This window comes from Poecilia mexicana, unplaced genomic scaffold, assembly GCF_051168715.1.
Source record: "Poecilia mexicana isolate PSO_F unplaced genomic scaffold, ASM5116871v1 scaffold_8, whole genome shotgun sequence".
In the NCBI taxonomy this organism is placed as follows: domain Eukaryota; kingdom Metazoa; phylum Chordata; class Actinopteri; order Cyprinodontiformes; family Poeciliidae; genus Poecilia; species Poecilia mexicana.
In genome coordinates, this window is record NW_028263377.1 from 21,209,912 (window position 1) to 21,225,170 (window position 15,259).

General features: G+C 38.6%; 1 long non-coding RNA gene across 1 annotated transcript; it reads right to left on the reverse strand.

Annotated features, from left to right (window-relative positions):
- Positions 1–9,546: 9,546 nt before the first annotated feature.
- On the reverse strand, positions 9,547–11,436 carry LOC148158063 (uncharacterized). The gene is made up of 2 exons (XR_015763901.1): positions 10,056–11,436; positions 9,547–9,835 (listed from the first exon to the last, which is right to left on the reverse strand). It is a non-coding gene; the product is annotated as an uncharacterized LOC148158063 (long non-coding RNA).
- Positions 11,437–15,259: the final 3,823 nt, after the last annotated feature.

Below are 15,259 nucleotides of genomic sequence, written 5' to 3' on the forward strand. Positions count from 1 at the left end.
AAACAAAAAGTTCATGCTACAAGAGCGTGTCGCTGATCAATAGCATTCCTTTCTGTTTGCATGACATGTTTTATGTTACTGTAAAAATATGGCCGCCCGATAAGGTAGGGTTCGTGTGTATGTGTGCTTTCACCGTGGCATCTATTTCTATGACAACAAAACAAGTTTGTATGTTAGCAAACATACCACTGGATGTGGAATGTGTGGTATGTGGTAATAGCACCTTTACTTCTCGTTTACTTTTTTCCTCACAAAAACATTTCAGATAATTTTTAAAATTTAAAGAAGGATAACCTGAGAAAATAGATAAAAAAAAGGTTGTTTTTTTTAACAATGAAAGGAATGCTTGGATTTATTTTGATGGAAAAAAACACTAATGGATGTTCACCTCTGACTGGCTGAAGAATTAGGAGTGGCCTAGTCAAATTAATCACTTAATTAATAAATTGATTCATTAACAAATTATGTTTGTGATGCTGTGGCATAGCCTTCTCGCAATGTCAAGAATTAATCTTTTTTCTGTTATTGAACAGTATTTGATTACCTGAGGTATCTAAGTGGGACAACAAAGCAAAAACAACAGAAATACCTAAGGGAGTGTTTGTTCACAACACTGTGGTAAGTAAAGGAAAACATTTTCTAATTTAAACACTAGGGAAAAGTTAAACGGTTCAAATTCAATACCCTACTAAGTGTGATTTATACAAGTTCACTTGGAAATAAAGCAGATATTCATCAGCACTTGACACGAAGAACCTTGCATTCTTGCTGTGGGACCACAATGTTTGCGGACACTTTCATTCCACTCTAAAGCCATAGTTCACTCTTCAAATTAAGATGTCTTTTTATATATATATATATATATATATATATATATATATATATATATATATATATATATATATATATATATACATATATACTTACTTCTGTAAAGATTTTGATATATGAGATCTATGTAGGTTTATGGCGCTATGATAGACGTGAGCTTTGACGTCAGCTGCAACCCTGAGGGCCGCTGGTTGACCTTTTGGTTTGGCTGTCACCCAGACATGTTTGTATATGCAGCCTCAGTGCTCCAGGAAATAGCAGGGGTTTTGTCATGGGAAATGTCCCTTGAATCAACTTCTATCACCGTGTTACTTTGGACGTCCAGTCCCTTCTCTCCTGGCCTTTAGGTATTCAAATCTGTCTGTCAGGGACCAGACTTACCCTGGGTTTGACCAAGAGCTTTGATATCATTACCTCAGCTCATGTAGGAGTTTGTAGGAGACAATCAGTGCTTTTGCATTCCACTCGCAGTTCGCCCCACACAGAGAGGGGTTTTGTTTTGACGATGAGCACAAATGTATCTGAGCTGTGTATCAAATACTAGTACCCTCTGCAGCCTTTTTGAGATAACATACCCCCCCCAAAAAAAATTTTTGATATTCAAACTTTGATATAATCAGTGAGGATTTACTGCGTCACACCTGAGAATGTTCACTTGCATAGAAGAAAGACAAGTCGCTCAAATTTTCAATAAAACACTATATAGATGCATCTTAACAATGTTGCCCCAAAATGGCCTCCAAACTTCTTTCCATGTTCATGTTTTTGTTTTTTGCTCCAGGTGCAGGAGGAGCACGCCAAGAACACCAGGCAACAGGGCCACACCTGGGATGTGGTCATGCAAAGTGGTGGATGGAATGCAACTGAGGTGACTGATTCACCCTGGAATTTACCTCAAAAGGCATAAAGACGAGTCAGCATTAAAGTCAACAAGGCATTAGCATCGGTCTCACCATCTATTGTATTTCTCACAGGGAACTCTTTTTTTTGTTTTCATTTCCACCAAATGACTATGTCTGTGCATTCCTGTGTTCCTGGAGAAAGTGATGAAATCAGTGGCACTCCTGTCCCTACACCTGGTTACCTCTGTTTATATGTTGCCCTGAGAACGCGGTTACTAAGCATCCAGACAAAACATGCTTTGTGTTCCCAAGCATGCCAGTAAGTGGACAAAAAAAAATGTCCCTCTCAGACAAAACAGCACACATTATACATATCCACTAATTTGCATGTTTCTCTCACAAATGCCTCTGCCTCTTGTTTTCCAAAGCTATTTCCTGTGATGTCATATGTTCGACAGATCTACTTCCTCCCATGCGTTAATTTATTCAGGGGGGTTCTGTGGCTCAGGTGTGCCATCTTTACGTGTGGATTTTGAGGCCTCGTTCCCTATCAGTATTGATAGTTTCCAGGATACGCTGCCTGTCTTGTTGGCTTGCGTAATCCTTCTTTCTAAGAGAAGCTGTAGTAAAATTTAATGACTCTTCCCTCAGATAACTGTGAGAACACACCACTAAAAGGTCAACGGCACAGTTGTGTAATCACTCCATCAACTTTCAGTGCCCGGGAGCCAAGTTTTACATCCCTGTGGCATGCAAACTTGCAAAATATCCATCACTATGAGCACCTTTTTCTCCCCTCTTCTCTAATTGATGTATTTGATGGATCATTTTTCCTTTGCATGCTCTCGGCACAAGACCAGTGCGTCCCACACCCTCAACGGTTTACAGCTAATCCCTGTTATTATCTCAGCAAATACTTTTTTTTTTTCTTTTTTCACATGACCGAATAGAGAGAAATGCTGTCGGTCTTCATTTCTGGAATACCCTTTCTTGCTTATCATTGTTTCAGTTTTGTCTCTTTGCTTTTCCGATAAGCCAGGTTCCCTGTTGTTACCTGTGAAACAATTATAGACATAGTTGTAAACAGAAACTGAGATAAATCGCTACCCCATATATCACACGTTGGTCTAACAGCTTATTGTAGTGTTTCTGAATAGCATCTTTGCTTCATGGTCTGTTTGTTTTTCTGCTGTGCTTCCTGCTGTGGTTTACGACTATTTTAGTTTAGAGCCGAGGGAAGACAACGCTTTTCATTTAAAGGTTAAGCTGTGAAATCAAAGGAAGAAGTTCTACAATGCAACATATTATTCTTTAAGCATTTTTATGATGTGTTACATGAGTTCAAGTTAGTTTGATTCCCATTGGACGGTTTTCCAGAAGATTGTCATTAGCAAGAGTCTTAAATTAACTTTTAATGATTTTATTTGAATTAACCAACCTTTTTAAATCGTGAAAAGATGACAACTGTCCAATTTTTATTTTAATTGGATGCGTAAGTTTTAATTTATAGAGAATTTTCTCTAACCCACATTATCACTTTTATGCATACAGACCCAAATGTGTACACACCCTTCACCAGGTGTGTGATTAAATATTATTTACAAAAATGTAGCAACTTTTTGTGGCTATTTATAATTTTCTGTTATATTTGACCACTCAGATTTGAAAAAGCGAATTTAAATTTGCTGTGGAGTGGCACAGTTGTAAGGTCTGTTGCCTTACAAAAAAATAACGACGGCCATCTCTCCGAAAATAATTAATAAGGACAAATATCGAATGTGCCTTGGTAACACGCTGTTGCCATCTTGTTACAGATCTCTGACAAACAATGCGTCTATATAGAGATTAAAGGGCTTCTAAACCAATCAGAGGCAAGCTGGGAAATCAGCCCCGAAAAGAGACATCTGTGAAAAACAACACAAATTCCTCAGTAAGTCTTTTAGGGTTTAGTCTCTGTAGTAAGAGTTTATCTCTGTTGCCCCTTCTTTTAAGAGCCAGCAAAACTTCTATGTCTTGAAATTTCAAGGTGTAAATATGACGGCCGGCTGTCATGAAGTGTCTGTTAACACATTTCTAGCATCTCTCAGGGTTTGGCCAGTTTGGTTTTCATCTGACGTGTGAAACATGGGTATACTTGGATATACTAACAGGACAATTATTCCAAACGTATATTTATGGTCAGGAACGAAAAAGGAGGCTTATGTTAAGCGTCTGGATTGGCCCTGACCTCAATACTAATAAAAATTTATATGGTTAAACGATTAGCCTGAGCCTGGAAACCTACAAATTTGTGGAGCGGTCATGAAATCCTGAAAGAATTATACCTGAACAGAAGCTCGGTGGCTGTAAGATTATGAGACAAATTAGAGAGTATCCACAAAAAAAATAAATAAATAAATAAATAAATCAAACTTACACACACAACTCATATTTTCAACAATTATCAAAATCGCATGTTGTACAGGAAAAACATGTGTATTTTCTCCTGTGTGAATTGGTAAAAGTTTTATGCATTTAACTGTCTCTTTATACCAGTGAAAAATGGGATAGGCTCTGCTTATGTTGTATTGTTCTGACTGAAGCTCTCCCAGTTAAAATTTACTGTCTAGATGTTTTTTTTTTTACATAACAAAGAGCAAATAAAGAATTGATTAGCCATAAAACATAGCATGTTTGACTAGAATATTTATGTATCTGTTACTATCTTTAAAAATGAAAAGGATGTTACATAAATTTTTCTATAGATAACAAGAGATAAAGATGATCTGCACATCATTCCCAAAGTCCATCTGGCACTTATCACCTTCCGACATCATTTCCTTGACTAAAACGGCCGAGTTGAGGAGTCTGGTCCCTGAAGTATGCCTGCGCTTACTGTAAATGGCATTACGTGCTTATCACACATCACTCTCCATTAAGTCGTGTCAGTAGTCGGGATGCTGCAGATTTAGGGGAGTTTTTCTCATGTCCACGACTTCCACTAATGGACTTCTGACACTCTTCAGAAGTGATAAGAGGCAGAGTCAAAGGTTAAGGTACATTTCAGCAGTGATCGAATGGGTCACGGTGACTTCCTGGTAAATATCTCATATTTCTCTGCAGTAGATGGCAGATGAGTCTGTCAGACAGTCAGGACAGAGGTCAGAGTGAAGCTGTGGGAAACGTGCTGTGCTGCATGATCCTCTGCGAACTGCTGAAGCTCAAATCACCCTGCTTTATCTAGGGCAAATATTTTGTAGCCAATTTATCATACTTTATAATTATTACATAAAAATGTCCTCCACTATAATTTGGGCTTGGTGGGAGTCGTTTTTTGCGGCGGCAGCAGATATATGGTGTTTAGCAGCTGGAAAATGTAATTATGCGATCATCAGCTACTTCTGGTTAAACGAGATGGGTATTTTTCCATGACTTCTGCCACAAGGTGAAGCCCAAAGCAAAGCGGTATGCGAGGCAATTCTCAAGAAGTGCAAGTCGAGTATTTCAAGGCATGGCTGCCTTATACGGGCATCATTCAAAGTTGATTGTCCAGTTTGACAACGTGCAAGATTCCTGCTCAGTTTCTGTTTACCGGGTTGTTTTATTTTAGGAAGGTGGCTGGATTAGACCGTCTCAAAGGATGGGTGGTGCTAACACCCTTCGTGCCATTACAATAAACTGACAACTGCTCTGTCAGTTGGGAATATTTGTCACTGACTTGAGAGATTCCTTTTAGTCCTTATGGAAAATGTTCCCACCTTGCCTTCCCAACCCTAAGTCTGTAATTATTTCTTCTGGCTAAGACATATTTTTACCCTCTGGAATATTTTTTTTCCAATCTTTTTAATTGACAAAAGTAAACAAAAAATGAATTTGGCTTTGTTGATTACTCACACAGACACAAATGGGCCTATATTAACACACACCACATATCTGACACCAACAATAACTTGCACTTATTTATCATATATGAGAGTAACTATAATCCACAGACATCATTTTAAGTTGAACAACAACACAGCGTCACACGCAAAGAGATCTTGTTATACCTGTATTAGATAATCATAGATGCCACGTATTGCTCTAAGCCCAACAAACCCATATACGGTCCCAGCTGACACAAGCGCTTAAACTCCGCCTGTTAACGAGAAGGATTTATTTTCCTAAGTGCAACCAGGTTTCGGCTTTGATGTTTCCACAGCAATCCTCCGAATGGATTTTACACAAATACTTGAGGTTTTACAGCTTCTAACCACACCTGATGAGATTTGCTGAAGTTTCAATCAAGATGTAGATTTAAAAGTGTGAGGCAATTTTTTTAATGTGTTTTGACAAGGATTTTATTGTTTATAGTGCACATTAATTGAGTCTAAGCTCGAAAAGTTAAAAATGTACATTTTAAGCTTAATTTATTACTAATAAATCAGGCATAATAACAGCTACAATAGTACTGACACTGAAAAAAAAAAAAAAACGTTATTCAATGTCTTCACTTTACGCAGGTACAAAAAGTTTGCAATTAGATCTAATAACTGTGGGGCTTTCCCAGATTTATTTTATTATTTGTTTTCAAGTGGAAATTACTTTTAACACCCTTTTAGCCTAACTGGTTTTAATTATAAACTTTATATAACTTCTAAATAAAAAAGTAGCTAAAATGTTTCAGAAACTATGCCATGTTATATTTATATGTAAAACACTTATTTAGATACACAAAAACAAAAGAAGACAAACACTTAAAGCTTGCTGTTGTTAAATTAATACATTTTGGCTCAAGTGTGCATAAAACGTACTTATTCAAATTAGGGACGTTTTTTTGCCAATTAAAGTTCTGCTCATGACTATGAGCACAATTCAATAAAAAATGGTTTCTTGCACTGTGATAATCTAAATTAAGTAGAAAAGTTTCAAATAACGAAACTGTCTTGAAGCAACCAGTTAAAAATAACCAAGAAAAACTGACAGTGTTGTCTTTTTGCTAGCTTCCTGACAGCTCATCTCTCTTTAGCGCTGCCTTTGGTTTAACAGGCATGTGGCAGCGGATTCCTCCCTCCTGGCCCTGCGTCAGTCGGGGGATTCCTTGAGATCTTGCGTCTGGGTGCAGCATTCTTGCTGTCCCCTGCGCACGGCCATCGCAACGCTCACAAAACCCAACAATTAGACGGCTGCAGCCACAGACAGAGTTGTTTCCTGTCCTCCAGCTGGAGTGAGGGGTGTGAGAAACACGCTCGCCGAGATCAGAGTTATGGGCACAGAGGCGAAGGGTAGCGCAGAACCAAATATCCCCCGTCCCACAGTGACAAGGGTCCCCTCTTCATCAGACTCTTTACTCAAAAGAGGAGGGGGGCAGGGACAATGGACCAATTCAGAATCTGTTAACAAGAGAGGCCCTTTCTGTAGCAAACAGTAAGCTATGAATGAAGATAAAGATGTGTGGGCTGTGTGATTAAACATGCGTCTTCTGTTTAAACAGGATGAGATGAAACAGGTGGAAAGAATATTAACCCTGAAACCACATGTAAACCTTTGAAACTGATTAGGAAGATTATGCTAAAACCCAACAGATGGCAGTAATCCTTGTCTCTTTTTTTGTTGTTTTTTTGGTGAGTTTGGGGGGGTTTGAATTAGAAAAGGGCCCGTCAGAGGCAGGCAGCCCATCAAAGTGCAGGCACACCCTCAGCATAGCCATGGATGTTGGGCTGGAGGGCGGTTAAAGCAGTCTGAATTACTGCCAGAATCTTTTCAGCCTTGGGAAAAAAGCAGCGGACCACTGGAAGTTGGACTCTTTCCAGGACATCATTTAAAAAGAGATCATTTAATGTTTACACTCTATACTTCTTGCTTGAATTTTGCTTAAAGCAAAAGAAAAAAACAAAAATCAAAAAAAGAGATCCCAATAATCAAACTACACATCAGCTATTTTTTTTTTTGAAGACTTTGCAGGGAGAGAATAAAAAAGTGATTCCAAATAATGTGCATTTAATTGATTGCTGTAAACTGCAAATGAAGCTTTCTTTTGTTTAGTTATCAGAGCAACAGAGAAATCTTCACCAGGCAAGTAGAAAATTAAATCCACGTAAAAAGACAGATTTATAATTATTAATAATAATATATATCAGAGCACACACCTTTTCACTAATAACTAGCAATCTCATTTTGTTGCTTCTTGAAGTTTTTACAACCTTTGCTGGAACATCATTAGTTCAGTTCTTTTATTTAGCTCCTGTTCACAACAAACTTTCAATCTTCACTTCTGTCTCCTGTTGTTTTCATTCGTCTCTCTTTAGTCACCACACTTGCTTTGAATTTACCGTTTAATCTCTCCTACATAAACATGAACTCTTCCAGGCTTCTGCTCTTACTTGTTTGCTCATCACTTCATCGTGTGCAAGCTACTGATTGAAAATCTCATTTTTAAAGTTCCTGAAAGTTTATTTGTAGGGTTGCTTAACACAAATCTAAATATTCCCCGCAAGCAACTGCAGCACCTACTGGACTTAGATGGAGGTTGCTATAATTTGAACTTTTAGTTTTTCACCAAAAATGAAGAAAAATGTGCTGTCAAAAATGTGGAACTTTGTCTTTGCACATAAAAACACAGGGTGAAGCTTGCCTTTCAATGGAAAGCGTAACATATGCATTAACAAAGGGGTCAACCACAATTGCCTGACCTTTGACTCGAACCTCCTCCTCTCATGTCGCTCTTCATTAAACATCTGAATGTGCAACACAGTTTTGCAGACAAAAGAAGAAAGAAATTTAGACAAATGAGAGCGGATACAAGCATCGCAAGCTTCTGATTACACTAAACCTACCATGGAATGATTTCACCTTATAAAACACTTCGTTTATTAGGTGTAATCATTCGTTTCCTGCCTGTTAGCTCATTTGCAGTTAATACACCCATCCAGCAAAACCACAAAACTCTAATGAGACGAATGAAAGGAGAGGAGGCAAAGCATGTTCCACTGTTTTCTTGGCTCAAAATTAAAGTATCATTTTCCTCCCACATGGTTTTCAAATTTTCTTGCAATCAAAAATCAGAAACGTTCAGCGTGCGCAGCTATTCAGCTTCATTTACTCCAATGCCTCAAAGCAAAGCCATACGGCCCAGTTAAAGTCCAAACCTAAATCTTTAGCCTGACTTGAAAAATGTTTGCACGTTTTCTTTTCTTGTCAGATTTAAGCAATATAAAACGAGTTTAGGTTAAAACAAAGCAGTTAGAAATCATCTGTTTTTTTTAAAATATTTATTACTTTAGATCTTTTATAAGAAAATAAATAGTTTTTACTTAAAGATATTCAGTGAGGATGTTAAAAGGTAAAGAAAAAAATCTAGTCATGCTTGTTGATCTGTCACCGTGACTACGCAAACAAACACAGAGGCAGCACGGTTCACCAGGTAATCATTAGCACAAAAGCGACCTTTGACCCCTGCCGTGGCTCAGATGGCATTTGATCACGTCTACCTGCTGTCAGCTGAGTCACTGATCCGTTTCGTCCATCCTCCAATTTCCCCTTTTTGTGGAGGCGAGAAACCAACTGGGGTTTTGGTAAAAAGAAAACAATGAATTCAAAGTCAAAAAAAAAAAAAGAAGGCCCATCTGGTTTGCTGACATAGTGTGTCTCCATCTGTCCTGTCCAGTAGCTGCTTTGGGGGGGGATGCTACATAACAGGAAACAAACAGAACACAAGAAATAATCAGGAAATTCCCTCATTAAGAGTCTGCCTCAACACACAACGCTGTAACATCATAAAATGACTCCCTGGTGTAGCTGCTGCAAGCATCTTGTGTTTTATCCTCTGGTCTTTGTGACAGCAGCTCCATCAGACGTGTGAAGAATCACAGGGGATTTGGTCAGTCATCATCCCCTTTGTTATTTACCCTTTGCACAACTGGTTTCTCTTTATTACAAGGCACGCATGACCATATTTCTTAATCCTCACCCTGCAAATCTTTCTACTTCTCAAGCGCACTGCTCCGATTGAAAGACTTTTTTTTTTTTTTTCCATTTCTCTCCTGACTCAGACATTCCAAACGGATTTCTCGGCTTCCAAGCGTCTCCTCTGTTTCCGTTTCTCATCTTACTCCTGGCAGCTGGCATGTCTTCTTTTATCGCCCCTGCACATTCGTGGTGATTACATTTTCCCTTTTCCGCACTGTATGGTTTACTCCAGCAATCTGCATTTCAAAAAAAAAGAAAAGCGCAGAGCAAGATTTAATCTGGTGTTGAAGCAACGAAAAAATATATCAAGCTTATGATTGCTCATTTTTAACAACTCAGACAACAGTAATTTGTCTGTGCAATCAGCTCTTTGAGATAAAGCACTGATGGATGACCACTAGTAGATAGTATGGTAAATTTTTTTGCTAAAATATTCCAAAATCTTGCCGTTACTACCTTCAGATGGTATCCAACTCAAAATTAGGCCGCGAAGAAGCGTGCACAGTGAACTGAAAAGGCTTAGTTGTCTTTTTTTGTAGGATTTAACGAGACAATACCACAGCAGTTCGAAGAAGGCTGTGAATAACAGCTGAGAAAACCCTTTTGGTTTCCAAGTCGGTCTGTCTGTGCGCTGTCTGGCCGTAGCTAAGCTTGACTGAATCTGTTAATATCACACACCCACAACGGCCGTTAGGGTAGCGCATCTTCCAAATGTGCATTGTAATGTTTTTGCACAAACTGGACGCATACTGTTCTTCTGAGCTGGCATTGCTAAAATTTTCAGTAGAGCTTTAATTCTGATTTATTATGCATGCAATCACTCTCTTTATGGAGTATAAATATTAAAAAAAAAATCGCAGAAGCAGGTGTGAGAAAAACTAGATTTACAAACACTTTCTGTGTGGGAGGTCACGCTACCAGGAAGACAGGCAGGATGTGGCAAACGTCTTCTCTGCTGCATCTACCTGACTACGGTTTTCATCTTCTCTGTTTCTCATTCCTCTTTTCCTGTGCTGCTGCTGCTGCTGCTCATTTGCACCAACCCACGCAGAGCACACCCTGCGCACCAGCAAAACAAAATCATGTTCTGCAACTCGTGGAAAAAAAAAAATTTCAAAAGAAAAAAAAAAAATAATAAAATCAGTTTTGCTTCCAAGATTTCCACTAGTCTTTAGATTGACATTGTAAACAACGATTATTCTGAACATTGAGTTTTCCTCATTGGGTTTTTAAAAGTGATAAGATGAACTAAAAGAAGAAGCATATGTTTCTTCTGTGCAGAGTTTTGCTCTCAGGTATTCGTCAATGTGCTACGTTCGAGATTTAATAGAGGATATCAAAAAGATTTGAAAAACAGTAATTATCTCTGCAGAAATCAGGATGATAAAACAAAAGCTTACATTTAAGGCAAACAGAGCACCTTGTAAGTTCCCCATGAGATCCCTGTGGAGGATTTTGTGTATATATGCGTGTGTGCGTGTGTGTGTGGGTGTGTGTGTGTGTGTGTGTGCGTGTGTATGGCTGCATACTGAGGAAAACGGGCCTTGGTGTTTACATACAGTAACCAAATGATGTGATGGGAGGCTTTACGTTGAGGATTCTCAAAGAGGCCACACACGGCCTCCCCTTCAGCTCTGTTTGCTTAGTTCTCCTCAGCTCACAAACAGGGCGATCAGCGCCGGAGCTGTTCTGAGGCCTTATTTTTATCGCTCCTTCTGAGTTTTTGACTGTGTTGCCAAAAGGATTAGGAGTTTGCCTGCTAATACCACTCGGGCGTCAGCCTCGCACGTCATCCCGCTGTCCTGCAGAGAATGACTTCTTGAGCGTGTGTCTGGGCGACGGCTACTCGCTCTTTTATTCGCCACTGACGTTGACCTGAAGAATCAGGTAGAAGGGGCAAAAATGACTGTTTTTGTAATAAGTACCTGAGTCAATCTTCGTGTAGTCTTGTACATTATAAAGCTGCATGCTCTTTCCATTCAGACTTTAGTCCCTTATATGGTGAGGTCACAGTGAACAGAATAGCGATTACACCAGCATGTAAAGAAAGCCTAAAAGCTGTTACCTTGCTGCACAAATTACTTACAGAGTCAACGAAAGCATGACATCACACTTTCTGAATTTCATTACAGGCCGCTCTTGCCTTCAGCTGAAAAATATACAAACTACTCATTTACCTAAATTAGTGTCTCCCATTGCAGGAGCGCAAACAGTTAGTTACAGGCATCAGCTGCATGTTAATTACAAATTGCACAACTTAAAACTGTGTTGCAACCCTGCATGGGGCTTCAGAGTACACTGGAAACACCTATACGTCGAGGTGAGATTACAAAGTAGCCATTCAGAGACAGAAGCCTGTCATTAGGTGGGATCCTCTTTGTGCAAAAACAATGCTTTGCTGCTAAGAAGCATAAACACAGAATTTAGACAGCCAACAATCATTCCCGCTGCAGTCTTGAAGATGTGGTCTGTAAGGCCTCACCAACTAGACACATTTCCCTAAGAAAGCTTGAAGCTTTTATCAGCAGCCATCAGGCTTTCTCATTCAAAAGTCAAACCAAACATGGAAAACAATCACAAAGCGGTAGAAGGTACACAGAGGTATTTTGAGAACGGGGAAGGATTTAGCTTTCATTTACGAAACTGTCTCCACAAAACAACATATTTCAGATAATGGACATAACATGGGACACAACCTTACATATTTACAGAAACCTCCTCTTGCTGTATCATTGTCCAATGTTTTTTTTTAATTTATTTATTCATTTGTGTTGAAAACAAGGTGATTTAATTAAAGTTAATCCAGAAAACTACATTTCTTTTACTAATTTAATAAAATATATCAACAAAAATGTGAGTTTTGACACCTTATCATGAGGTCAGTCCTATCCCCTTCAATTCAAATTGCTTTATCTCATCGTTTCTTTGTAGCTCTCTACCAGTTTCTGACTTAAGTCTGAGGAAAATCTGACCCACTGCTCACTTTTATTTGTGGGACGTTCAAGGTTTTTTTTTTTCATTTCAAGTCACCATGGACCATCCCAGTGATATCTGGTTCTGGTACCTGACTCAGCCTCTAGGACTTTCTTTTCTTCATACTCGACCTCTCCTTGGTGGACCGACAGGTATGTCTTTAATTGCTGTCAAGTTGCAATATTTATATGTTAGAGTGGCTGGTCAAACTCTGGACCTAAATTGGACTAAACTGCTGTGTCATGTTCTTAAACAAGCCATCCTGTGTGGCTGAATGAAAAAAAAAGAATGGGCCAAAATTCCTCCACCGCGATGGAAAAGTCTGATTACGAACGTTTGATGGCAGCTGATACCAGCAGTGGTGACTCAACCAGTTTATTTTTTTCTACTTTTTATTTTTGGTTTTAATCTACTTTGATAATCAATATTTGACATTGACAACACATAATGGGCTGGATTGGGAGAAGAAAAGTCTTGGGGGTTATCATATTAGGATATCTTGATAAAGCTGTGGAGGTCTTGTAGCGGCTTCATCAAAGAACAAGATTAAATATTTAACAGAACTGTGTCAAAACGGCAAAAGAGAAAAAGGCTTGTGTAACAAGAGCTGGTCTTTTTGCTGACTGTGAAAAGAACCAAGCAAGAGAAAAGACGCCTTTCAACAAGCAGACAAAAATCTGTCAGCGTCCCCGTGACAGGTTTACCAAAAGGAATGATGAAATGCCTAAAAGTTTATATTTAGCCCACAGGTCACTTTTTCCAACTTTAGCCAGAACCTTTTGTTTACTTGACAATCTGTTACCTTCGCAATTGTCTTTAGCAGCTCTATGCATGTTTATTCTGCACGACAAAATCAACTTCATGTATCTGATTGCAAAAAAAAAAAACTGTTATGTAAGGAATGATTTACAAATTACAAAAATGAGTCAGATATTGCAACAAACCCAGTTTTGAATATGCTACCCTTGTTTGCTTCACAGAAAACTGTTAAAAAATTTGAGGGACAGATTGTTGAAATCTGGACACATCTGGATGTTCTGAAAGAGCGATGATCACAAACACATCCAAACTGGCTTTGGAAAGGAAAAAACATCAAAGTTCTGGAATATCCCCCATGACTCCTCTTTTTACAAATTTGTAAGGTGTGCTTAAAGCTGAATCTGTGCCATTGGTGACAGACCAGATGATTCCCAGCCAAAATCAAGCTTCAAGGACCTACAAGAGGGTTTAAATAGGAAGAGTTATCCAGATATGTCTGGAGCTGTATGCAAGTATTCAAGCTTTTATTTATTTATAATTTTGACCCTCTGTGAATTCATGAAAAAGTACAATAAATTGTTTTTCTTAATTAAAGTTATGTGCTAAATAATCATTCCATTCAAAGAACAGATGCATGAATAAAAGTCAAATGTCAAAATTAAGTTGACATTCATGGGCGTGTAGATTTCTCACCACACCTGCACATACTTTATATTTATCAGGTTGACTGTACAACAAGCTGAAACTCTAAAAAAACAACTGATAGTAAGTTTATCATATCAACTGATAACATGATTAATACATTGTTCCTGTTGTGATCAGATTGTGGAAAGTAGCTGAGTGAAACTCCCTTACAATAATTCTACTCAAAGCTGGGACATAAGTCATTTATCACTCTATTAGAAACCTATTTAAACACCCTGCGAGCGCTTTAACGACCAAACTAAAATGCTAATTTATTGCTCAGGTCTTGTAAAAAGTCTGAACTACATTTTTGAACCTCCTTCACAACAACGCTTATTTGTTCCAAAGATTTTTTTTTTTGCCCTTCTCAAGTCATGACTGAAGGTTTTCATATTTATGCTAGCTAAACTTCAGGCTGGCAGGCTAATTCACTGGTATGTGTTTTTATTATTCCTCTGGGGTCAGGTAGAGCTCCTTCACCAACATGACTCCTCTGAACTCCAAGCTGGGTTTTAATGGAAGGCCCTGCATGAGAGAAAGGGTCAAGCCTACACAGTAGGCTCAATCAAACATAAGGTAGCAATTTGTGGAGGTGGAACAGACCTTGTGAGCTTTCTTTCTCTGGATGGTAAGGTTTTGGTCTGGCCTGAGGTATTGCCACTCTCTCAATAGTTTGCTTTTTAATCAGCTGCTATTTATGGCAACAAACTTAGCTTTCGTTTGATAAGATTGAACAAATCCTGCTCTGTCTGCGAGATAACAGCTATGAGGCGCATGTGACCAACCACTCGCTAACCGCGCAGCCGCAGGCTGTATAACCAGCACAGAGAAACCTGTTATGCAGGGATCTTGTCTTTTTAAATCTCTGTTCCCTTCTATGTTTGGTGAGAACAAGAAATAATTTGTTCAACGATAATAAATGTGATGGTTCAGGGGTTGTACCAGGATATCCAATCGAATAAAGCAAGAAGCTTATGATTGTTTCAAGCATGAAGAAAAAAAAACCATATAGAAATAAAAAATAAAAAAAAAACAGGGATTTGTTGCCCATAAGGTTTTGCAGCCCAGACATTGGTCAGTGGAGCATTTCGGTTTCATACTTGTCTCTTGAGGACTTGTGTCAATAAACACCAAGTCATCCTCACATCGTCACTCTTTGCGATCCATGAATACCAAGCACGCTTACTTGATTCGGTTGAATGTGAAACTGTTATATAAGCAACAACAGGAACATCCGAGCATTA